The sequence below is a fragment of the Haliotis cracherodii genome, unplaced genomic scaffold (assembly GCF_022045235.1).
Source record: "Haliotis cracherodii isolate W230 unplaced genomic scaffold, xgHalCrac1.p SCAF_25, whole genome shotgun sequence".
Lineage (NCBI taxonomy): Eukaryota > Metazoa > Mollusca > Gastropoda > Lepetellida > Haliotidae > Haliotis > Haliotis cracherodii.
The window spans coordinates 3943690-3970642 of NW_027266281.1; the positions used below are offsets into that span (position 1 = coordinate 3943690).

At 41.2% G+C, this 26953-nt stretch overlaps 1 pseudogene; it reads right to left on the reverse strand.

Moving 5' to 3' along the window:
* Positions 1-2036: 2036 nt before the first annotated feature.
* Positions 2037-20270, reverse strand: LOC139472816 (ankyrin repeat domain-containing protein 1-like; annotated as a pseudogene).
* Positions 20271-26953: the final 6683 nt, after the last annotated feature.

Below are 26953 nucleotides of genomic sequence, written 5' to 3' on the forward strand. Positions count from 1 at the left end.
ACACGAAAAAAGAAAAGGGGGCATAACTCAGCTATGCTTAGCTCCAGTTTATTTAAACTCAGGTCACTTGGTGAGAATTAGCTGTGGGTAAGGACAGTATATTTTCGTGGTATTTTGTTCACGAGTAACCAAACTATTCCAACACAAATATCGATATTGAAACTGTATACTCCCATATATTACCGTAAGAAATGATGAAACTTACTTAATAAAAAAAGAAGTAATAGCGAAATGAATGGCCCTATCTAAGCTGTTAATTAGTCCTTAGACTACAACATTCTTCTGACTGTGCACTTGTAATTTGGCTTATGTTGCACCATTATTAATGGAGTACTAGTCTTGTGATCAAATGTAATGAAATACTAAAAACATGACACCGTTCTATTTGATGTCATGGCTGGTTTTATATCTTTGACAGCGTCGGAGAAAGACGACACTGGTATTTTGATGAATATAAATATACCTCCCCTAATTACTTTTTACAATTCTTGGAGAAAGAAAGTAAACAGTTTAATACCCTGTGATCACAATATTTAGAAAAAGATGAACATTTTGATTATATAATGCAAAACGAGAGGAATAATTCGTAAATCGTTTGTGACAACGCGCACCTATGAATCGTTAGATATCACTGTTATGTTTATCAAACGACCTAAAAAAAACTATTCAAAGACCAAGACAATTCTTCTGGAAATGTGTGCGTATATTTTAACGCAAAATATCCATTTGGTTATAGTAATATATTCAGTTTTATTTTTAAAATAAAATGAAACGGCTATTCATGGAAGTTGTTTATATGAACTTATAATATTGACTTTGACACTCCCAAGAAATTTATGTTGAAAAATATCAAATCATAGCAATGTATTTATTTTTAATTCCCTAATTCTTCCTATAATTCTCTTCCCATGCATATTCTGAACGAATAGACGAATGGATAGCTAAAAAAGGGGGAACATGCGACACTGTTTACATTTCAAACAAGTGCAGTTTTTCGAGCACAGCGTTGTTTTCACACCTAACTTATTTTGCTTGATTTGATCTCGGCACTTTGTATTGGTGACAGAGACCATGTGTCATTAGATTCTAAAATGTATGAGGAATTCAAGGATGTATGTATCACAACTGAGTTTGAAATACGCGTAATGTTAGGCGTCTCATTACCGGTAGGCTACATGTGAAACGTGATTTTGTAAATCTAATGTGGCGGAAAGTTCACAGTATACAAAACTGTGAAGTGTATCTGCATGTCTGATGTATTTGAATTTTATTTGACTTCAAAGTGAGGTTTGAAGAGGAGAGACATATATGTCCCTCTTGCACCATGCCCCTGGTTAAGAAAAACAACAACAAATAACCAAGAGCCTATCTATAGCTCTGAATTCATCTGGGGAATCTGGTCAGTCGTAAGACGAGATTGTAAAGAAGGTGTCACCCGCTGGGAAGTAGCTTGATTGAAATGGTGAAATGGGAGAGAGAAATAGAATATCTCGCTAATCAGAAATATTTCTTTTTAAATTTCAGCAGCAATAATATGCAACACATCTCCATTTGTTAATCTATATCGCCCACATGAGGCCAGTGCTGTACTTGCATATGTCGCGAAGCCAGCATTTAGCAGCCCTTTGAATTACCGATATCGTATTTAGCAGAGAAAACAGCCGGCAGCTTTAGTGTTGAGACCTAAGCCGGAATGCCGTGACGTCATCGACAGTGTGACGTCACTGTCATTGTACATTTGGCGCCACGTCAGCTGGGCGAACCTCGCCTCGGTCTGACGTCATCGAGGGCAGAGAGATGTAAACAAACAGTTTTTTGTGTGTTTTTCACGATTAATTACAAACTTATGGCGTAAAATTAACACAGAAATATATGACGACATGCATGAACATATCACGAGGTGCGGTGCTTACATACTAATCACACATCATCTCTATTTACACTCAGTTAACAATTTTCTTACCTGATCATGAGAACTTCCAAACACAACAAATGACAAAATGTCTGACAAACTTTTTACAAGTTTTATTCACATCCAAAAACAACAAACAGTTTCACGTAACTAAAGACATATGTACACACGACGACGTGAACGGCACACCACGTCACTGTCAGGTCTCCCCCACCGTCCACACAAACACGACACTGACGTCACTGAGCGCCGCGGGACACGAGGAGATCCGCCACTCGCGTATGTCCCCAGCGTCTCGCCAGGTCCGCCGCCGTCCGCCCGTCGTTGTCCCTGGCGTCGATGTCCACCACGTGCAGAGACAGCACAAACTTCACCGTCTCCATGTCTCCTCCCCTACAGGCGAAGTGAAGGGTGTTGTAACCGTACTCGTCCACCAGTGACACATCGGCCCCTTCACCCACCAGGAGCTCCACCACGTCTCTGTGTCCCCTGTATGCTGCCCCCATCACCGCTGTCACGCTCCTCCACCACCCCCACCTACAGTTGACGTCCACGCCCCGAGACAGGAGCCGCTTCACCTCCTCCAGGTTCCCGTCCTCGCTGGCCCAGTAGAGGTCCCCGCAGTCTGCTGGTGATGGAGTCGCTGTAACACAAAGTAAACTCTGTACACTTCCAGACATCTTCGTCATACATCTACATGGTTCACACCTCAACGTGGTGACACGTGACACGGTACGTCATCAACCACTTCCAACATGGCTGACAACACAAGGATCAAGGGGAAGGACGACAGCTGGTTCATGTAATCAAGGATTATGTGGTCAATGTTTAGAATCTTTCTGTTACATCCAGTTGTTGTAACATTATTCTGTGTGTGGCTGGAGAGTGTCAATGTTTGATGAACTGAGCTTTATGAGATGATACTGTCAGTACAGTTGTTGTTTGGAAATATCAGATAGATCTTATAAGACATGACATTGGTTTATGTCAGTCTGTTTGTTTGCAGTAGTCCAGCAATAAGATGGCCGAGTCTGGTACAGACAGACAGTCCAGTGGTTGACAACATGAGCACCGATCTACACAACTGGGAAACGATGACATGCAAGACGCAAGTCAGAACCCCCACGGGTCTATACCCCAGCTTGTTAATTGTTGGGGGAATTAAAGTGTGGGCTTTCTGCCTGCTGGGTTCTCCCACCTACCCTGTGTAGCAGGCTTTTTTGTGGTCGTCACTGGTGTCCTCGTGGTCCGACTCGGGTCGCTCGAGGCTGAAACACAGAACATGCTGTTCAGAATACAATACAAACTAAATAAGCATTATACATACAAGATATTCGACAAAGTTTGTGTTTTTAAAATTTTGACTGATGAATACAATTTCAAAACCATTCATCTTAGTAGAGGTATAAAAATAAGGTCGTCTAGCGACTAACAAATCACTGAAACAACTAGATTCTATCATAAATACAACACAAACATTGAGATTGCTGTTCATCTGAGCCGCGCGTCTGTACAGGCTTGTTGGATTGAGCCTTATGGTGGTACTGGCAATACAATTGACTTGTTACAAATTATTAGGATAATAAGAGACTACATTTATCAGCTTGTTATTGTAGAGACTGTTCATATGAAGGTTTTTGGAGTGAACTTTCAGGCTTATATTTGTCACATGTTGATGTGACCTCATCTCTTACAAGTTGGACAGTGACAGTATCTTCCACCTGCTGTGTTCTCCCACCTACCATGGGTCGTCACTGTCGTCATCTGTGCAGCCCTTTCTCTGTGGCTCCGGTCGTTCGAGGCTGAAACACAAAATATGCTGTTCAGTTGGGTTGGGTTTTACAGGTTCTTAGCAATATCTGGGCGGGGAACACTAGACATGGGCTTCACACATTGTAACCATGTGGGGGAATCAATCTCGTGAAGAGCGAATGCTTTATCCACTGGGCTACCCTCCCCCATATATGCTGTTCAGAAAACTATGTATTGCAGGTAAACATTACAACTACTGGCCTGAGAGAAGCTTTTGCCTTTCAACAAATGTGTGACTTTCAAATTTATTCACTGATACACTTGATTTATAATAGAGTTGCTGTAGTAGAGGTATTATTAACAGCGTTAGAAATTGGCACTAGTCCTGTAGTCCTTACTAGACTGCCCAATAGTAAAGGTATCCTAAGGAGTAGTAGAAATTGGCCCATTTTAAGGGTTTGGCTATATGTTATCATTATAAGGAATAGTGGACAAAAACTGTTTGTTTCTAACCCTGATTAATATACCGTAGCATGGTGACTGACACATTTTGAAAATCGCTTATATTTATTAGATTTAGATTGCTGGAAAAACACTCCCTGAATAAACCTAAGCTGCACACTGCCTCTGTGCTACCTGCTGAGATATATCTCTTCTCTTGGTTGAAGTTGCAGAAACTGAATAGATTGTTATTTTGTTGTCATAATAATATAATCATACACCATACAACATAAATGAACACTACTACAACATCCCAATAGTTCAGATATCATAACGACTAGGCTAGTAAACATGTCATTTTAAGGGTTTTATATGTTACCATTATGAGGACTAAGGACTAAACATGTTAGTTTATATTGCTGTACACAAGAAAGACCAGATCTCAAATAAAGTGAAACACAGCATATGTGCATTTATCATATTAGAACATTACAACATCGTATGACATCAGCTACCTACCCTTAAGTCCCAATTATGGAATGATATTAGTATTTTAGTCTGACTTCGTTAGTTGTGGGTGGAATTGTTATGACAATGAAACGGTCCCCGCAAGTTGGTGCGTTGTCGCACAATATCAATAACAATAACAAGTTGTTGTTTGAGTATCAATACTGTGAATAGCAAATCTACATAGTACATACAGGTCAAATACTGAACATTGTTTTCTAATTTTCATTGCCTGCTATGTTATTACTGTATATTTAAATTATACTCAGGTATTTGTTGTGGGTGAGAATCAATGCACATCGTTATATATTTTTTACCAGGATATGACGCCCACCAGTGTAATTCTGGAAGGAAAAAATATTTTTCGTGCATTTCAACGTCTGTGGATAAATCGTCAAATCGACAACTGTCTTGATGGTTTCTCTGTGTCCATATTGCTTTTTGCCAGATGATGATAACAGGCTACTAAATGTAGAGTGCTGCGACCTATCGTAAATTATTTGTTGTTCTGAGTGACTTTGCTTGATGTTTTAGTCCCCAACCTCCCCAATACAAACACTCTCTTAACTAGACTCTGAAATTGGTGCGTTTTACGTCGTTTGATGTCTCGGGCTACACAGTATTACAAACAACGATATACGACATGCTACAGAATAATATTTCAGTTATAAACTTTTCATGATGATGCAATAAATGTAAAAGAGCAACAGGTCTACATGACTCAGCGCGTGTGCAACACAGTGGTAATTCAGTGTCAGGAAAACTCTTTGCAACACTGTCATAATTCAGGATTCCGAGCGATGGCGGCAGTACATCCGTCACAGATCGGCTTACTAGATTCTATCTGAGGCAGAAACTGTCGCCGGCACCACAAGATGTTTGATACTGTGTTTGGTTGTGTAAAAAAGGGTATAAACACGTGGCCCTATTACGTGATTAAGATTGAAATGGCGATTGCCAGGTTGACGAGCGCCAAATTGTTTTCGCATTTAACGTCCGTTGTAACTTAGACATAAAATAATGAGAATCATGCACATTTGCCCTTATATATTCTACATTTCCTTGCCATCCTTCAAAAACCAATGTTGGTGCCCTGCAAAAATACATTTGTTCCACATGAGATATTCCGGATTAGAACAAAGCTGAGTGTTAAAATAATGAATAGTGGGTATGGATTTCAGTAGATTTCTGCCATTATATGATGCAGAACAACGTTTTAAAACATATGAGTGAAAAAACATAGCCGACATTATGAGTCATAGTATGACTGAACAGATTTAGAAAAAAATCTCATATCATCTAGTCTTTAGTCTCAGTTGTAAATAGATCTAGTTGTTATTAGTTCAGAGGATGAAACTTACAAGCATATTTTTGCAATATACTGATTAAAATAGAACAAACAGGCTTTGCAGTTGAAACGGGGTATGAATGTTTACATCCAGACGTTTGTTTATTCCCGGTGACAGGCAAAACAAACGTCTGGGTGTAAACATTGTGTGAAGCAAGCACCTGATTCCTTCAAAATGTATTCTGTTGTACATAAATCTTACTATATTTACAATGTCTGTTTCATTTATTTTCCTAACAACATTCTGAAGTACAAACTGAAAACTTACCACCGTTTGCGTCCTAACACGAGTGACACATCTCACATCCAGTCAAGAAACGCCTTGACTGGCGAAGGGGCGAGCTATGACGTCAGTGTGACGTGTCTGGTTAGGAACATGGCATAGTTTGGCGCTCGGCTGCTTGTGCCGATCACTCTAAGATAATACAGTGTGGCGTGATACTAGATCTACAAGTCTTACTACCGTCTTACCATATTTCGTTTCAGATTGCATGTTGAGGTAAACAATTAAGCCTACTTTATTGGTTAAAGAAATCTACCTCATCATCGTGCGTAAAATATGTCTTTTTATTCTAAGTTGCTTCGCTAAAAGATCAAAGGCACCGACTATACTTTATCCTGCGACAAAGCGTTGTTTCCGCGTGAAGATCCGGGGTAGAGTGAGTGAGTGAGTTAAAATTTAACGTCGCATCGGCATTATTTCTGCCATATAGCGACGAGACCAAGGTAATATATATACAATTAAGTTATTTATGCAATGACATATTTAAAAACAATTTATGAAACATATTGGAGCATACTATATTTAAAAACAATTGATGAAACATATGAGCATTACAATAACATTAATACAGTTTAAAAAACAGGCTATAGGCCACCAGTAACCAAAGCTAGGCCACCTCGCTGGGGATCATGGGGACTTACAGTACCTCTGCTTCCTGCATGATACCCCAGCAGGATTTACGTCATCACTTTAACTACTGGTGGTTGTGCACAATACTAGCCAATATTAAAAAATACTCATCAATGAGTTGGCTTAAAACACTGGTTGATGATAGTTACATCGATTACTATAGGATTACGTGTCACACAGGGGGACAATATTTTTACGCTACGTTAACCTCCTGGACAGAGACTTGAATAATGTCAGTTGCTAATAGCATCACACCAAATTTAAACAACAACAACATTTAATTTTTCACATACCTATTTAAAATTTATTATACAGACCAATTCGTTTCAAGTAATTTATGATGAGATGCCCGCTGACACGGGAAAAGAGATCTTTTAGATTTACACTTTGATAATGTGAATCCCTTGCGATTGCAAAGTCCACACAATCAAGCAATATCCGGGGTAGAATACGATCTTGAGCAACCCATGCTTGGCGTAAAAGGCGACTATGCTTGTCGTAAGAAGCGAGGTCGGGTGGTTAGGCTCGTTTACTTGGTTGATGCATGTCATCGATCCCAATTGCGTAGATCGATGTTCATGATATTAATCACTGGATTGTCTGGTCCAGACTCGATTGTATACAGACTGCCGTCAGTTAGCTGGAATATTGCTGAGTGCGGCGTCAAACAACAAACAAACCAACCACAAGCAAACAAAGCATCGAAGCTATCGCGACGGTAGCCACCATTTTGAATGTTGTATTTGTAAAACATGTCGGCCGCTGACATAGTGATGAAGTGTTGCCTTGTGGCTATTTCATTTCGTATTGCTTATTTACAAAAAAATTACTGAACATGAATTTGATTGTAGATGAATGCGCCCAGGTATTTAACTCAGTCACAGCAATAACACATATGCATACTTAAGTCCGTTAAGTAGGAACTACATCTGTCGGTTAAAGAGTCGTTGGTTATCTGACATACTAGTAATTTATAGATAAAGGATCGTCAAGAAGGATATCCTGAATGACTATTGTTTCGCGCCGCTTTTAACAGTATTTCGGTTATACCACGGTGTGTCAGCTTGATGTGGGAGGAGGGGGCACGGGTGGCCCAGTCGTCTAAGGCGCCGCGATTCGCTGTGCAGAGTTGCGTCCCTTGGGCACGCCAGAAACCTATGATTGTGGGTTCGAATCCCGGTACGCCCCAATTATGTTTCTAGGTTTGTCAGCACCATACCCGTTCTCGTGGGTTTCACCGAAGTGGTAAACGTCTTAGACCTGCATCACTTCGGGCTTTCCTCCAACATTAAGCTGACACGCCGCAATATAGCTGGAATACTGTTAAAAGCGGCGTTAAACCCAACTCACTCACTCACTCATGATGTGGGAGGAAAATACGAAATATTGTGTAGTGCTGGGATTCGAACCTACGGTTATAGATTTCTTGCACGCCTAGGGAACGCAACTCTGCACGGCGAATTGTGCCGCCTAAAACGACTGGGTCAACCGTGTCTGTCTGTCTGTGTCCCTTTGTATAAATAAGATAACTATATTTACGGGACTAAATGTTACTCAACTGGACTCTGCTTTGTCTTTTCGTAGGTAAGCCAGCTATACAGGTGTTATTATATGCGTGACGGAACGGTCGCTATACCTGCTATATACCAATTATCAGAATATATATCTATATATACAGGGCGTTAGAAAACCTTTGACAATGGGGTCCTGACAATTCAATCAGGAAGACGAGTTATTTCAAAATGGAACTCAGAAAGGTGACATTGTGTCATCATGTGTGGCCCAAAAAATTGTTTTGAAACGGGAAGTTTGCTCTCAAAATCCTTATCCTAAATCTGAATTCACATTTATTTATCCTTCGTAGGTTGAAGATGCCAATGATGTGTAAGACGAAGGAGGCGATGATTCGGAGACATTGATGTTGGAAATGATGAACCTGATGTAAAGTGGTCTGTCGGTTTACAGTTTTGGGGTCAAGTACAGGTGCATGGGACAGTACATGGGTGGCCCAGTCGTCTATAGGGCGCAGCGATTGTGGGTTCGAATCCCTGTTCGTCCCGAGCATGTTTCTAGTAAACGTCTGAGACCTGCATCACTTCGGGCTTTCCTCCCACATTAAGCTGACACGCCGCGATATAACTGGAATAATGTTTAAAGCGGCGTTAAAACCAACTCACCCACCTCATGTGCGGCGGAAGGATATTTGCTGATAAATTTCCGTCTATGGCTTGTCACAGATTCTTGTTACTTCACGTGCCTCACCGTGATATCATGTCTACTGTACAGTGTTAGAAGTGTAAATAACGCTACCCGCCGCCATCATAAACACAGGGCTGGTGAATCATGTCTACTGTACAGTGTAAGAAGTGTCAATAACGCTGCCCGCCGCCATCAGAAACACAGGACTGGTGTATCATATCTACTGTACAGTGTAAGAAGTGTCAATAACGCTGCGCGCCGCCATTAGAAACACAGGACTGGTGTATCATGTCTACTGTACAGTGTTAGAAGTGTAAATAACGCTACCCGCCGCCATTAGAAACACAGGACTGGTGTATCATGTCTACTGTACAGTGTTAGAAGTGTAAATAACGCTACCCGCCGCAATTAGAAACACAGGACTGGTGTATCATGTCTACTGTACAGTGTTAGAAGTGTAAATAACGCTACCCGCCGCCATTAGAAACACAGGACTGGTGTATCATGTCTACTGTACAGTGTTAGAAGTGTCAATAACGCTACCCGCCGCCATTAGAAACACAGGACTGGTGTATCATGTCTACTGTACAGTGTTAGAAGTGTCAATAACGCTACCCGCCGCCATTAGAAACACAGGACTGGTGTATCATGTCTACTGTACAGTGTTAGAAGTGTAAATAACGCTACCCGCCGCCATTAGAAACACAGGACTGGTGTATCATGTCTACTGTACAGTGTAAGAAGTGTCAATAACGCTACCCGCCGCCATCAGAAACACAGGACTGGTGGATCATGTCTACTGTACAGTGTTAGAAGTGTCAATAACGCTACCCGCCGCCATTAGAAACACAGGACTGGTGTATCATGTCTACTGTACAATGTAAGAAGTGTCAATAACGCTACCCGCCGCCATCAGAAACACAGGACTGGTGTATCATGTCTACTGTACAGTGTAAGAAGTGTCAATAACGCTACCTGCCGCCATCAGAAACACAGGACTGGTGTATCATGTCTACTGTAAAGTGTTAGAAGTGTAAATAACGCTACCCGCCGCCATTAGAAACACAGGACTGGTGTATCATATCTACTGTACAGTGTTAGAAGTGTCAATAACGCTACCCGCCGCCATTAGAAACACAGGACTGGTGTATCATGTCTACTGTACAGTGTTAGAAGTGTAAATAACGCTACCCGCCGCCATTAGAAACACAGGACTGGTGTATCATGTCTACTGTACAGTGTAAGAAGTGTTAATAACGCTACCCGCCGCCATTAGAAACACAGGACTGGTGTATCATGTCTACTGTACAGTGTTAGAAGTGTAAATAACGCTACCCGCCGCCATTAGAAACACAGGACTGGTGTATCATGTCTACTGTACAGTGTAAGAAGTGTTAATAACGCTACCCGCCGACATTAGAAACACAGGACTGGTGTATCATGTCTACTGTACAGTGTTAGAAGTGTAAATAACGCTACCCGCCGCCATTAGAAACACAGGGCTGGTGTATCATGTCTACTGTACAGTGTTAGAAGTGTAAATAACGCTACCCGCCGCCATTAGAAACACAGGACTGGTGTATCATGTCTACTTTACAGTGTTAGAAGTGTCAATAACGCTACCCGCCGCCATTAGAAACACAGGACTGGTGTATCATGTCTACTGTACAGTGTTAGAAGTGTCAATAACGCTACCCGCCGCCATTAGAAACACAGGACTGGTGTATCATGTCTACTGTACAGTGTTAGAAGTGTAAATAACGCTACCCGCCGCCATTAGAAACACAGGACTGGTGTATCATGTCTACTTTACAGTGTTAGAAGTGTTAATGACGCTACCCGCCGTTATTAGAAACACAGGGCTGCTATAACATGTCTACTGTACAGTGTTAGAAGTGTTAATGATGCTACCCGCCGCCATTAGAAACACAGGACTGGTGTATCATGTCTACTGTACAGTGTTAGAAGTGTCAATAACGCTACCCGCCGCCATTAGAAACACAGGACTGGTGTATCATGTCTACTGTACAGTGTAAGACGTGGTACTGACGCTACCCGCCGCCATCAGAAACACAGGGTGGGTGTATCATGTCTACTGTACAGTGTTACAAGTGTTAATGACGCTACCCGCCGTTATTAGAAACACAGGGCTGCTATAACATGTCTACTGTACAGTGTTAGAAGTGTTAATGATGCTACCCGCCGACATTAGAAACACAGGCCTGGTGTATCATGTCTACTGTACAGTGTCAGAAGTGTTAATGATTCTACCCGCCGACATTAGAAACACAGGACTGGTGTATCATGTCTACTGTACAGTGTAAGACGTGGTACTGACGCTACTCGGCGCCATCAGAAACACAGGACTGGTGTATCATGTCTACTGTACAGTGTTACAAGTGTTAATGACGCTAACCGCCGTTATTAGAAACACAGGGCCAGTATATCATGTCTACTGTACAGTGTTACAAGTGTAAATGACGCTACCTGCCGACATAAGAAACACAGGACTGGTGTATCATGTGTACTGTAAAGTGTTAGAAGTGTGTAATGACGCTACCCGCCGACATTAGAAACACAGGACTGGTGTATCATGTTTACTGTACAGTGTTAAAAGTGTCAATAACGCTGCCCGCCGCCATCAGAAACACAGGACTGGTGTATCATGTCTACTGTACAGTGTTAGAAGTGTCAATAACGCTACCCGCCGCCATTAAAAACACAGGACTGGTGGATCATGTCTACTGTACAGTGTTAGAAGTGTCAATAACGCTGCCCGCCGCCATCAGAAACACAGGACTGGTGTATCATGTCTACTGTACAGTGTTAGAAGTGTCAATAACGCTACCCGCCGCCATTAAAAACACAGGACTGGTGTATTATGTCTACTGTACAGTGTAAGAAGTGTCAATAACGCTACCCGCCGCCATCAGAAACACAGGACTGGTGGATCATGTCTACTGTACAGTGTTAGAAGTGTAAATAACGCTACCCGCCGCCATTAAAAACACAGGACTGGTGTATTATGTCTACTGTACAGTGTAAGAAGTGTCAATAACGCTACCCACCGCCATTAGAAACACAGGACTGGTTTATCATGACTACTGTACAGTGTAAGAAGTGTTAATAACGCTACCCGCCGCCATTAGAAACACAGGACTGGTGTATCATGTCTACTGTACAGTGTTAGAAGTGTCAATAACGCTACCCGCCGCCATTAGAAACACAGGACTGGTGGATCATGTCTACTGTACAGTGTTAGAAGTGTCAATAACGCTACCCGCCGCCATTAGAAACACAGGACTGGTGTATCATGTCTACTGTACAGTGTAAGAAGTGTCAATAACGCTACCCGCCGCCATCAGAAACACAGGACTGGTGGATCATGTCTACTGTACAGTGTTAGAAGTGTAAATAACGCTACCCGCCGCCATTAAAAACACAGGACTGGTGTATTATGTCTACTGTACAGTGTAAGAAGTGTCAATAACGCTACCCACCGCCATTAGAAACACAGGACTGGTTTATCATGTCTACTGTACAGTGTAAGAAGTGTTAATAACGCTACCCGCCGCCATTAGAAACACAGGACTGGTGTATCATGTCTACTGTACAGTGTTAGAAGTGTAAATAACGCTACCCGCCGCCATTAGAAACACAGGGTGGGTGTATCATGTCTACTGTACAGTGTTAGAAGTGTCAATAACGCTACCCGCCGCCATCAGAAACAGAGGACTGGTGTATCATGTCTACTTTACAGTGTTAGAAGTGTCAATAACGCTACCCGCCGCCATTAGAAACACAGGACTGGTGGATCATGTCTACTGTACAGTGTAAGAAGTGTAAATAACGCTACCCGCCGCCATTAGAAACACAGGACTGGTGGATCATGTCTACTGTACAGTGTAAGAAGTGTAAATAACGCTACCCGCCGCCATCAGAAACACAGGACTGGTGTATCATGTCTACTTTACAGTGTTAGAAGTGTCAATAACGCTACCCGCCGCCATTAGAAACACAGGACTGGTGTATCATATCTACTGTACAGTGTAAGAAGTGTAAATAACGCTACCCGCCGCCATCATAAACACAGGGCTGGTGAATCATGTCTACTGTACAGTGTAAGAAGTGTCAATAACGCTACCCGCCGCCATTAGAAACACAGGACTGGTGGATCATGTCTACTGTACAGTGTAAGAAGTGTAAATAACGCTACCCGCCGCCATCAGAAACACAGGACTGGTGTATCATGTCTACTTTACAGTGTTAGAAGTGTCAATAACGCTACCCGCCGCCATTAGAAACACAGGACTGGTGTATCATATCTACTGTACAGTGTAAGAAGTGTAAATAACGCTACCCGCCGCCATCATAAACACAGGGCTGGTGAATCATGTCTACTGTACAGTGTAAGAAGTGTCAATAACGCTACCCGCCGCCATTAGAAACACAGGACTGGTGTATCATGTCTACTGTACAGTGTTAGAAGTGTAAATAACGCTACCCGCCGCCATTAGAAACACAGGACTGGTGTATCATATCTACTGTACAGTGTAAGAAGTGTCAATAACGCTACCCGCCGCCATTAGAAACACAGGACTGGTGTATCATGTCTACTGTACAGTGTTAGAAGTGTCAATAACGCTACCCGCCGCCATTAGAAACACAGGACTGGTGTATCATATCTACTGTACAGTGTAAGAAGTGTAAATAACGCTACCCGCCGCCATCATAAACACAGGGCTGGTGAATCATGTCTACTGTACAGTGTAAGAAGTGTCAATAACGCTACCCGCCGCCATCAGAAACACAGGACTGGTGGATCATGTCTACAGTACAGTGTTAGAAGTGTAAATAACGCTACCCGCCGCCATCAGAAACACAGGACTGGTGTATCATGTCTACTTTACAGTGTTAGAAGTGTAAATAACGCTACCCGCCGCCATTAGAAACACAGGACTGGTGTATCATGTCTACTGTACAGTGTTAGAAGTGTAAATAACGCTACCCGCCGCCATTAGAAACACATGACTGGTGTATCATGTCTACTGTACAGTGTTAGAAGTGTCAATAACGCTACCCGCCGCGATTAGAAACACAGGACTGGTGTATCATGTCTACTGTACAGTGTTAGAAGTGTCAATAACGCTCCCCGCCGCCATTAGAAACACAGGACTGGTGTATCATGTCTACTGTACAGTGTTAGAAGTGTAAATAACGCTACCCGCCGCCATTAGAAACACAGGACTGGTGTATCATATCTACTGTACAGTGTAAGAAGTGTCAATAACGCTACCCGCCGCCATCAGAAACACAGGACTGGTGTATCATGTCTACTGTACAGTGTTAGAAGTGTCAATAACGCTACCCGCCGCCATTAGAAACACAGGACTGGTGTATCATATCTACTGTACAGTGTAAGAAGTGTAGATAACGCTACCCGCCGCCATTAGAAACACAGGACTGGTGTATCATGTCTACTGTACAGTGTAAGAAGTGTCAATAACGCTACCCGCCGCCATCAGAAACACAGGACTGGTGTATCATATCTACTGTACAGTGTTAGAAGTGTAAATAACGCTACCCGCCGCCATTAGAAACACAGGACTGGTGTATCATGTCTACTGTACAGTGTTACAAGTGTTAATGACGCTACCCGCCGTTATTAGAAACACAGGGCCAGTATATCATGTCTACTGTACAGTGTTACAAGTGTAAATGACGCTACCCGCCGACATAAGAAACACAGGACTGGTGTATCATGTCTACTGTACAGTGTTACAAGTGTTAATGACGCTACCTGTTGGTATTAGATACACAGTGCTGCAGTATCATGTCTATTAAACAGTTTTAGACGTGGTACTGACCTACCCGCCGACATTAGAAACAGAGGACTGGTGTATCATGTCTACTGCACAGTGTTACAAGTGTTAATGACGCTACCCGCCGACATTAGAAACACGGGGCTGGTGTATCATGTCCACTGTACAGTGTTAGAAGTTTTAAAGATATTTCTGGCTGCCTTTAGAAACAGAGGACTGGTACATCATGTCTATATTCCATCAGCTCCAGCCTTTGGTGTTTATATTTCACAACTTTTGAAGTGCAATCAAGCACGCTCTTTCTGCCTAGATTTGAAAAACCGTAATCTGACTCTTGTTTTGTTTGATTAGGGTTTCAACTTTCAAAAAACTTAATGGTGAATATGTGGAGGACATTTTCAAATTTGACACGTCAGTGACAAAAATAATGTCCGACACATTTCCCTTATTTCACCCTTTTGGTAAACACCTGGTATCATCAAATGCTCATGATAAAGACAGTTTACAATGTTGCCAACAGATTATAGAAATCCAACCTTTCTGTTTTTGTTCCGTCAAGTCTTGGATTTGTTTCTCACGCAGCGCATCACGTTTCTCAAGTTCCTGTATCTGTAATGATGAAAGCTCAGTTTAGTCTGGTAGATCAATTTATCGACAAACTCAAACCAATAACACAAACACAAAGAAAATATTATGACAAAATCAGCAGAACTGGAAGTGAGTGGGTGAGGTTTAACGCCGATTTTAGCAATATTCCAGCAATATCACGGCGGGGACACCCAAAATTGGCTTCACACATTGCACCAATGTCGTGATTCCCGACAAGTTGACTATGTAGTGTTGTTACAAGGTTTTTTTTAATGTCGCCCATATTTACACTAAGTACCCCTTAACCTATATGATAATGTACTGTGTTCTTACAGGTGCAGATAAGATATGGTTTCAATTCAAATAGTAGTTAAATATCCAGTGTTAATGGTGATGCAAGGTTTCTAATTGGTTGTGTTATGTGGCAATGCTGTTAATGGTGGTGAAAGGTCTCTAATTGGTTGTGTTATGTGGCAATGTTGTTAATGGTGATGCAAGGTATCTAATTGGTTGTGTTATGTGGCAATGTTGTTAATGGTGATGCAAGGTATCTAATTGGTTGTGTTATGTGGCAATGTTGTTAATGGTGATGCAAGGTATCTAATCGGTTGTGTTATGTGGCAATGTTGTTAATGGTGATGCAAGGTATCTAATCGGTTGTGTTATGTGGCAATGCTGTTAATGGTGGTGAAAGGTCTCTAATTGGTTGTGTTATGTGGCAATGTTATTAATGGTGATGCAAGGTATCTAATTGGTTGTGTTATGTGGCAATGTTGTAAATGGTGGTAAAAGGTATCTAATTGGTTGTGTTATGTGGCAATGTTGTTAATGGTGATGCAAGGTATCTAATTGGTTGTGTTATGTGGCAATGCTGTTAATGGTGGTGAAAGGTCTCTAATTGGTTGTGTTATGTGGCAATGTTGTTAATGGTGATGCAAGGTCTCTAATTGGTTGTGTTGTGTGGCAATGTTGTTAATGGTGGTGAAAGGTCTCTAATTAGTTGTGTTATGTGGCAATGTTGTTAATCGTGATGCAAGGTCTTTAATTGGTTGAGTTATGTGGCAATGCTGTTAATGGTGATGCAAGGTCTCTAATTGGTTATGTTATACGGCAATGTTGTTAATAGTGATGCAAGGTCATTGTTGCAGCTGGGTGAATATTATTATCGCTGACTTTATTGCTGTTACCATTACTATCAATTTAATATTTTATACTGCCATTGTTGCAGCCTCGTGAAAATTATTATCTCTGACTTTATTGCTATTGCCATTGCTATTAATTTTATATTTTGTACTACCATTACTGCAGCTTGGTGAATATTATTATCTCTGACTTTATTGCTATTACCCTTGCTATCAATTTAATATTTTATACTGCCATTGTTGCAGCCTCGTGAATATTATTATCTCTGACTTTATTGCTGTTACCATTGCTATCAATTTGATATTTTGTACTGCCATTGTTGAAGCTTGGTGAATATTACTATCTCTGACTTTATTGCTGTTACCATTGCTATTAATTTGATATTTCATACTGTCATTGAATTTTGTATCTCACTAGTTATTTGGCAGCATGTTTTAAAGATTTGTAAACCTACTAGACATTTTCCTGTAGAAATTGTGAATGGCTCATTTCTTTGTTACTTGCTGGCTTCACACTTTTATGTACACATTTCTTTTTGTTCTAATCTGGAATCGACACTAAACAGTGGTTATGTTGAAACACTCTCGAGTAGTACCTTTTATCGATATTGCAGTGTAAACAGGGAACTAATTGTATGCAAACTAGTAAACCCCGCGTCTACATATCCAGTAAACCCCATGTCTACATGCCCAGTAAACCCTATGTTGACATGACCAGTAAACCCTATCTTGACATGCCCAGTAAACCCTATGTTAACATGCCCAGTAAACCCTATGTTGACATGCCCAGTAAACCCTATGTTAACATGCCCAGTAAACCCTATGTTGACATGCCCAGTAAACCCTGTTTTGACATGTCCTGTAAACCCTATGTCTACATGCCTAGTAAACCCTATGTTGACATGCCCAGAAAACCCTATGTTGACATGCCCAGTAAACCCCATGTCTACATGCCCAGTAAATCCCATGTCTACATGCCCAGTAAACCCTACGTTGACATGCCCAGTAAACCCCATGTCTACTTGCCCAGTAAATCCCATGTCTACATGCCCAGTAAACCCTATGTTGACATGCCCAGTAAACCGTACGTTGACATGTCCAGTAAACCCTATGTTGACATGCCCAATAAACCCCATGTCTACATGCCCAGTAAACCCCATGTTGACATGCCTAGTAAACCCTATGTTGACATGCCCAGTAAACCCTATGTTGACATGCCCAGTAAACCCTATGTTGACATGCCCAGTAAACCCTATGTTGACATGCCCAGTAAACCCTATGTTGACATGCCCAGTAAACCCCATGTTGACATGCCCAGTAAACCCTATGTTGACATGCCTAGTATACCCTACGTTGACATGCCCAGTAAACCTTATGTTGACATGCCCAGTAAACCCTATGATGACATGCCAAGTAAACCCTATGTTGACATGCCAAGTAAACCCTATGTTGACATACCAAGTAAACCCTATGTTGACATGCCAAGTAAACCCTATGTTGACATGCCAAGTAAACCCTATGTTGACATACCAAGTAAACCCTATGTTGACATGCCAAGTAAACCCTATGTTGACATGCCTAGTATACCCTACGCTGACATGCCCAGTAAACCCTATGTTGACATGCCCAGTAAACCCTGTGTTGACATGCCCAGTAAACCCTATGTTGACATGCCCAGTAAACCCTATGTTGACATGCCCAGTAAACCCTATGTTGACATGCCCAGTAAACCCTATGTCTACATGCCCAGTAAACCCTATGTTGATATGCACTGTTAACACTATTTTGACATGCCCAGTAAACCCTACGTTGACATGTCCAGTAAACCCTATGATGACATGCCCAGTAAACCTGATGTTGACATGCCGAGTAAACCCTTTGTTGACATGCCAAGTAAACCCTATGTTGACATGCCAAGTAAACCCTATGTTGACATACCAAGTAAACCCTATGTTGACATGCCCTGTAGATCCTATGGTGACATGCCAGACACGGATATAAAGATCCTGCGCCGCAGACGGACCGTCGCGGGATGGTCCAAGTTGGCATAAAACTGTGGTGAACGTTAAAATGACGTGCAACGGGTGATTGTTCCGCCTCTAGTTGTTCAAGGGCACACAATCTTGGCATATCGAATGACACAAAAAGGTGAAAGCTATGTTCTATGGTGTCATCCCTGCACACCCCTCATCTTGGAGCAGAACTTCCAAAATGTTCACGTGCATCACGCTTTGTGATCCTTTTCCACTTCATGCATTTGAAAAATGGCTTGTTTAGGGTAAATGTTTCATCAGGTGGTGTGTTTTGGTGGTTGGTTGATTTGCGGTGGAAACCAATTATTCCATAGTTTCAATTTACATGAACTAAATTCAACATTTCACCTGTGCGTTTCTTTTTTGGGAGAGTATATTTACTGTGTTAAAACCGTACATAACTCTTTTTTTCCATGGTTCCAAATGAAAAATAGAACGGCATGACCTTAGGTCATGTAATTGCTCGGCTAAAAAGCCTGTTGAATGTCTGTTGAATAGCCTGTTGAGTAAGTGGAATTAAGCCAGGCTAGCTGCTGCTTTCGAAACATGTTTTCCAAACGGTCAACAACTTCTTTGCTTCATTACATCAACACCATATGCATTGCAACTACAAGCATTCCTGTCAGTGTGAGTCATAGCTCCATCGTAAAACGCACTACCTTATATGGAATTCATTATCATCCGTTGTTTTACGATTGAAAACGAACAAATTTATGGATAACAACTTCTGGTTTATTGCATATAGCAACGTTTCGATGTATATTCTAACACCGTTATCAAGCTGAAGCGACAACAACCGAGCGATCAGAGATATATATGCATGGCATCGTGTGATAAGCAGCAGAGTAACATTGAAAACAACAGGTGATAGATAACAAATACACACAGGCTTATGAATATTCATAGAGCACCTTGTGGTAGGTTCCTTGCTTATTAAATAGACTGGTTCTGATTAATAATACCAGGCTCTGATATAGGTGAAGGTGTAAAGTGTGAGTGCTGGTACTCACCCTTTGCTGCATTCCCTGAAAGTCTTTGGTCAGCTCGACACGTAATTTGCCAAGACTCTCTTTGTAAGAGTCTCTTTCCTGTGTTACTTGTCTGAACTGGCGTTTAACTGATCGCAGTTGTGTCTTCGAGTTATGAATGCTCACTTTCAGACTGTTAACTACATTAAGAACACGTCCACGGACAATGTTCCCAATGTATTCTTCTTTCAGGATGCCAGTAATCGCTTGCTTCACTTGAGGCGTTATCAAGGCAGGGATGAACGTGTTAGTCAGTTCTTCTTTCAGCACCTTAAAGTTGTTACTCATTTCAGTCCCCAAATCAGCAACTTGGCCTTTCCATACTTTGATCTCTCTGTCCAGCATGTCTAGTTTTTTAGAGTAGGCTGGCAAATTGGTATCAGCATGTACGTCTCTGACACCACACAACGACACAAGAAAGATGAATACAACGCTTGTTAGTTCCATCATGTAGAGATGTTGTTCAGCTCGCCACAGTTATGAGATTACTGCGTTGGTGCTGGATAAATATACCCCAGCCTGACTCACGTGTTTGACAAAAAGCCAACTCAGGAATGCTCTGACAGAAAATTCCTGTGCATACATTTGGCACCACAGCAGCAAATAAGGCGGGCAACTTCATCAGAGTATCGTGTTTCATACCAAGTAACTTGCCACAATAGTCTCGTGTTGAGAGTATTATTACTATTGAAGTAACTTTAAAAATATTAGATTTCTTGTTTACTTTAACTAATCTCGATCTAACCCCATTAACATTAATAATGTGCGTAAATTACTTCTCTTTGTCTCACGCTGTGGACCTTAGTTATTACCCATCCCTGACACCAAGGTCTAAATGTCCAATAGACAACATATGCTTTTGATCCACCCGTAGCAGACACCCAGGTATCTATGCCACATGCAGTCTCACGTATACCTTTCTCCTCCAATCCCCCACTCCCAAAAATCCCCCTCCCTCTTTCACCATGGCTAACAATCATTCTGTTTCTATTTGGATACAAGTTCGTTTGATAAGGCTAATACACATGCTGATTCCTAATGATCGAAGTTACAGATCATGAACCAATCAAATTGGTATATCCAGATCTGTTCATGGCCATTGTGGGGAGGCTAAACTGTGACACGTTTGCGCAGTGGAGCTCTTCTGGTGGAATGTGTGAGGACTCTGAACTATTGTCGGGACAAAAATCAAGTTTAGTCTGTCAAACGTTTTACCAGAAAGGATGATAAATCTACTACTGTTCAAACGAACACATATTTATTCACTTTTGCCCGTTGACCTTTTCCCAATTTAATTAATCTGGTTATGTTAACATCGGAGTTGAGGTGTATGTCCCCAATACACTCCGATGCTTTAAATGTGAAAAAGTGGACATGGTTGGAAAACCTGCACACATCCCATGGCTTGTCATCGTTATGGTGACAACCATGAAAGTGCAGATTGTCCTCAAGATTTGAAATGTTCAAACTGTGATGGGCAACACATGGCCACTTCCAAGTTCTGCCCTGTTTATCAAACAGAAATCAAAATTCTTAAGCTAGATAAAGAACGAAACATCAGCTTTACCGTCGCCAGGCAGCTTACTTTTACTCTAAATTCTTTTTCTGCTGAAGCCAAATCTGCTAAAACCTCTTCATCTGTTCTGTGCCAGACTGAGTTGACATGGGTCAAGTCTGATCAACCTGTCGTAGCTTCGTCGGTCACTCAGTCAGAAAAAGCTGACAATCAATCTGAATCAACATTTTCTCCCTTTCAGGCTGATACTGAGACAATTCATGTCGAACCAGCAAATGCAGAAAAAAAGTTATCCACAAAAAGAACGAAAAAGGTGAAATAAAAATTAAATGACCATCAAACACCCAATACCCTCTCATCCTCGGAGATTATGTCTCCACAACCGCTTTGGTGCTCATGTTCATATGAAAGATTACCATTTGAGCCACCAAGGCCCAAGCATCAAATATAATACAATGGAACTGTAGAGATCTTAGGAATAAATATGATGACTTACAACTCTTAATTCAAGATTGATTTCAAACCAGGTGCAATTTGTTTACAAGAAACATACTATTAAGACACTGATATTATCAACTATTTATCAACTCCTGATGCATTTACCAGACCCATGTTTAAAAATCCCTTTTCGTTATTTTTGATGACATATGGACAAAGCTATCAAAAAAAGAAAGAAAAAGGTGAAACAAAAATTAACCTTTCTGTCACACCTTAATTACTTAAAAAATAAATGCCTGAAGCCACTTGCTCCATTGAAAGTCGTTTCTGAATCAAAGCGGGGAGGGGATAAGAAAACCCTGCTCCAACGGTAGAGCGCTCTAAACTAGATTACATCATATATGGTGGGGGATGTAAACGTGAGTTTAAAAAAACTAGATTCTATTCATCATCAGAGACAGAGGCTTTGCCTTTGAGCCTTTAGAGCTTCTCTGAGACAAAATCTGTATGTGGAGGCTGGTTGTGTTTTTAATCCTCTATATACAGAATGCTGTAATAAAAAGGTCATCTCTTACTCTACTCATCAATACTCTGCTGCTGTCACATTTAGTCGTCCGATGTTGGAGGTATAGAGAATAAGAAACTATATCTGTGCTGTAAGGAGCATGGCATTATGGCGCCACACTAACACACCTGTTACACGAGGCATACATGCATACTCGACGTCAGTACTCTGTATGTCAGCTTGACCCGTTTGAACTTTGGGACATTAAGATTTTGTTAATTGCATATTAGTTATTTGTGGAAACATTAATGGGCATCACATGTTTCAAGAAAATATGGATTTCGGCCAGATGACTTCACATTAAGTTTAGTCGATGTCAGAGTGACCCGTACGAAATTCGGTACTGAATGTTGGCACTTTTCATTTGACTTGCTCAACATTAAGAGTAGGTTTAATGAAAATAATCCAGGACATCTGCTATTGAGCTACCCCTAACTACTGCAGTTCGAGACACATTTGACATCAACAGCAACACTCACTCACTTACTCCTGGCTAAACCCCTAACTACTGCAATTCGAGACACATTTAACATCAACAGCAACACTCACTCACTTACTCCTGGCTAAACCCCTAACTACTACAGTTCGAGACACATTTGACATCAACAACACTCACTCACTTACTCCTGGCTCAACCCCTAACTACTGCAGTTCGAGACACATTTGACATCACCAACTCAAAAATCACGTACTCCTGGCTAAACCCCTAACTGCTACAGTTCGAGGCACATTTGACATCAACAAAAACACTCCCTCACTTACTCCTGGCTAAACCCCTAACTACTGCAGTTCGAGACACATTTGACATCAACAACAACACTCACTCACTCACTCCTGGCTAAGCCAAAAACTACGCTAGTATAAGACACATATGACATCAACAACTCAAAATCACTTACTCCTGGCTAAACCCCTAGCTACTGCAGTTCGAGGCACATTTGACATCAACAAAAACACTCACTCACTTACTCCTGGCTAAACCAAAAACTACGCTAGTATAAGACACATATGACATCAACAACAACTCGAACTCACTTACTCCTGGCTCAACCCCTAACTACTGCAGTTCAAGACACATTTGTCATCAACAACAACTCAAAATCACTTACTCCTGGCTAAACCCCTAACTACTACAGTTCGAGACACATTTGACATCAACAACAACACTCACTCACTTACTCCTGGCTAAACCCCCTAACTACTCTGGTATGAGACACATGTGACATCAACAACAACAACACTCACACATTCCTGTTTAGACCTCCAACTAGGGGCGGTCAGGTAGCTTAGTGGTTAACATGTTAGCTCGTCACACCGAAGACCCGGATTCGATTCCCGACATGGGTACAATGTGTGAAGCCAGTTCTGGAGTCTCCTGCCGTGATATTGCTGGGATACTGCTTGAGCATCGCAAAATAACACTAACTCACTCCAACTACTGTAGACACATTTGTTAATCGGCAGCAACAATATTCCTTTCCAAAGTCCTGTGACGTCATTACTGGTGAAACATTTGTACATTATGTAATGTAGTACATTATGATACATTAGCACAGAAAAAACTAGCGATGGGGATATTGTGCTCCTCCTATGTCCAAAAAGAGAGAGCGAGAACAAACAAGACATTGGAGTAGTTGTCGTCATATACAAAGAACAATGGCAAATCATTGGAGTAGCTGTCGTCATATACACAGAACAATGGCAAATCATTGGAGTAGCTGTCGTCATATACACAGAACAATGGCAAAGCATTGGAGTAGCTGTCGTCATATACACAGAACAATGGCAAATCATTAGAGTAGATGTCGTCATATACACAGAACAATGGCAAATCATTGGAGTAGCTGTCGTCATATACACAGAACAATGGCAAATCATTGGAGTAGCTGTCGTCATATACACAGAACAATGGCAAAACATTGGAGTAGCTGTCGTCATATACACAGAACAATGGCAAATCATTGGAGTAGCTGTCGTAATATACACAAAACAATGGCAAATCATTCGTTTAGCTGTCGTCATATACACAGAATAATGGGAAAACATTAGAGTAGCTGTCGTCATATCGGAGAAAAATGACAAAGCATTGGAGGAGCTCTCGTCATATACACAGAACAATGGCAACTCACGGGAGTAGCTGTCGTCATATACACAGAACAATGGCAAATCATTCGTGTAGCTGTCGCCATATACACAGAACAATGGCAAATCATTGGTTTAGCTGTCGTCATATACACAGAACAATGGCAAAACACTGGAGTAGCTGTCGTCATATACACAGAACAATGGCAAATCATTGGAGTAGCTGTCGTCATATACACTCAACAATGGCAAAACACTGGAGGAGCAGTCGTCATTTACACAGAACAATGGCAAAACATTGGAGTAGCTCTCGTCATATACACAGAACAATGGCAACTCACGGGAGTAGCTGTCGCCATATACACAGAACAATGGCAAATCATTCGTGTAGCTGTCGTCATATACACAGAACAATGGCAAATCATTGGAGTAGCTGTCGTCATATACACAGAACAATGGCAAATCATTGGAGTACATGTCGTCATATACACAGAACAATGGCAAATCATTGGAGTAGCTGTCGTTATATACAGATAACAATGGCAAGACATTGGAGGAGCTGTCGTCATATACACAGAACAATGGCAAATCATTCGTTTAGCTGTCGTCATATACACAGAACAATGAAAAAACATTAGAGTAGCTGTCGTCATATCGGAGAAAAATGACAAAGCATTGGGGGAGCTCTCGTCATATACACAGAACAATGGCAAATCATTGGAGGAGCTGTCGTTATATACAGAGAACATTGGCAAGACATTGGAGTAGCTGCCGTAATATACACAGAACAATGGCACACAATTGGAGTACCCGTCGTCATATACACAGAACAATGACAAAACATTGGAAGAGATGTCGTCATATACTCAGAACAATGGCAAAGCATTGGAGTAGCTGTCGTCATATACACAGAACAATGGCAAAGCATTGGAGTAGCTGTCGTCATATACACAGAACAATGGCAAAACATTGGAGTAGCTGTCGTCATATACACAGAACAATGGCAAATCATTAGAGTAGCTGTCGTCATATACACAGAACAATGGCAAATCATTGGAGGAGCTGTCGTCATATACACAGAACAATGCCAAAACACTGGAGTAGTTGTCGTCATATACACAGAACAATGGCACACAATTGGAGTACCCGTCGTCATATACACAGAACAATGACAAAACATTGGAAGAGATGTCGTCATATACACAGAACAATGGCAAAACATTGGAAGAGCTGTCGTCATGTACACAGAACAATGGCAAAACATTGGAGTAGCTGTCGTCATATACACAGAACAATGGCAAAACACTGGAGTAGCTGTCGTCATATACACAGAACAATGGCAAAACATTGGAGGAGCTGTCGTCATATACACAGAACAATGGCAAAACATTGGAGTAGCTGTCGTCATATACACAGAACAATGGCAAAACATTGGAGGAGCTGTCGTCATATACACAGAACAATGGCAAAACACTGGAGTAGCTGCCATCATATACACTCAACAATGGCAAAACACTGGAGTAGCTGTCGTCATATACACAGAACAATGGCAAAACATTGGAGTAGCCAGACGTAAGTGGTCATACTATTGACTGTCAATTCTGATAAAGGTTTCCGTTTTCAAAATACTATCATGGTTTAGATTAATATGTTTGACATAAATTCATACACAACCTCTTGTGTCCTTAGTGATTTATTTGTTTCATGCTTTGATGGTGAGGTCTTATGAAGTTTTGCGTTAACACTGGTAATGCCATCCATTGGAATACGAAACCAGTGTTTCTATTTATAGCCCAGGCTGCCACGGTGCTGCACTGCTTGAACGTGTTGCTCATCACCTCACAACACAACAGGTTTTATGCCATTCCATTCTGAAAGCACTTGAACATGAACCACGTATACCACTATATGGTGTACACCTAATACCTCTTGTTCCTTGAAAACAATAACAAATATTTCAGGAAGTCATTGCTGTGAAAACATATTACTAGCTTTGATTCAATTCATGTTTGTTTTCTATTTTTCTATTACCCTAGTATCTAAACTCATGTCATGTTCTCTTATTTGGTTCTGAAGGTAGCACATGCAATTAACATATAGTACAGGGTAGAACTTGCAAAGTTCAAACACATTAATAGTGTTCATCATTAACCGTACAAGATTGATACTAGGGAAAGAAGCGGCAGTGATGAAGCTATAGCTGTTGTATTCTGAAAGGAAACGCAGACGAACAGACAGTATTAGAAGCGATGCAGTTATACACACGATAATTAAAGATATATATTACATGTAGGTTGCAGAACATTAGTGCAACATAATAAGAGGCAATGGCCACACCATGACAAGTGTGCATTAATGCAATATGTAATATTTACATTCAGTGTTTATATAGGCCTCTCGCTCCTACGGCCATTATTTTTGGGAGTGTCTTCATATGTTTAACAACGAAAACAATAAATAGACTTGATAGCAGGGTTTATTTGCCTTGAAACTGTGCTGTTTGATTAATTAGAATTATACTTAAAGTTACTACACTGGCAATAGAGGTTCATCTTCGTACACAAACCATAGGGTAGACTTTGTGTAGATATAATTACATGACATTTGTGCACAGGTAACACATCCGACAAAGTCTAGATGTTTTTTTCATGATATTAATCGATGAAA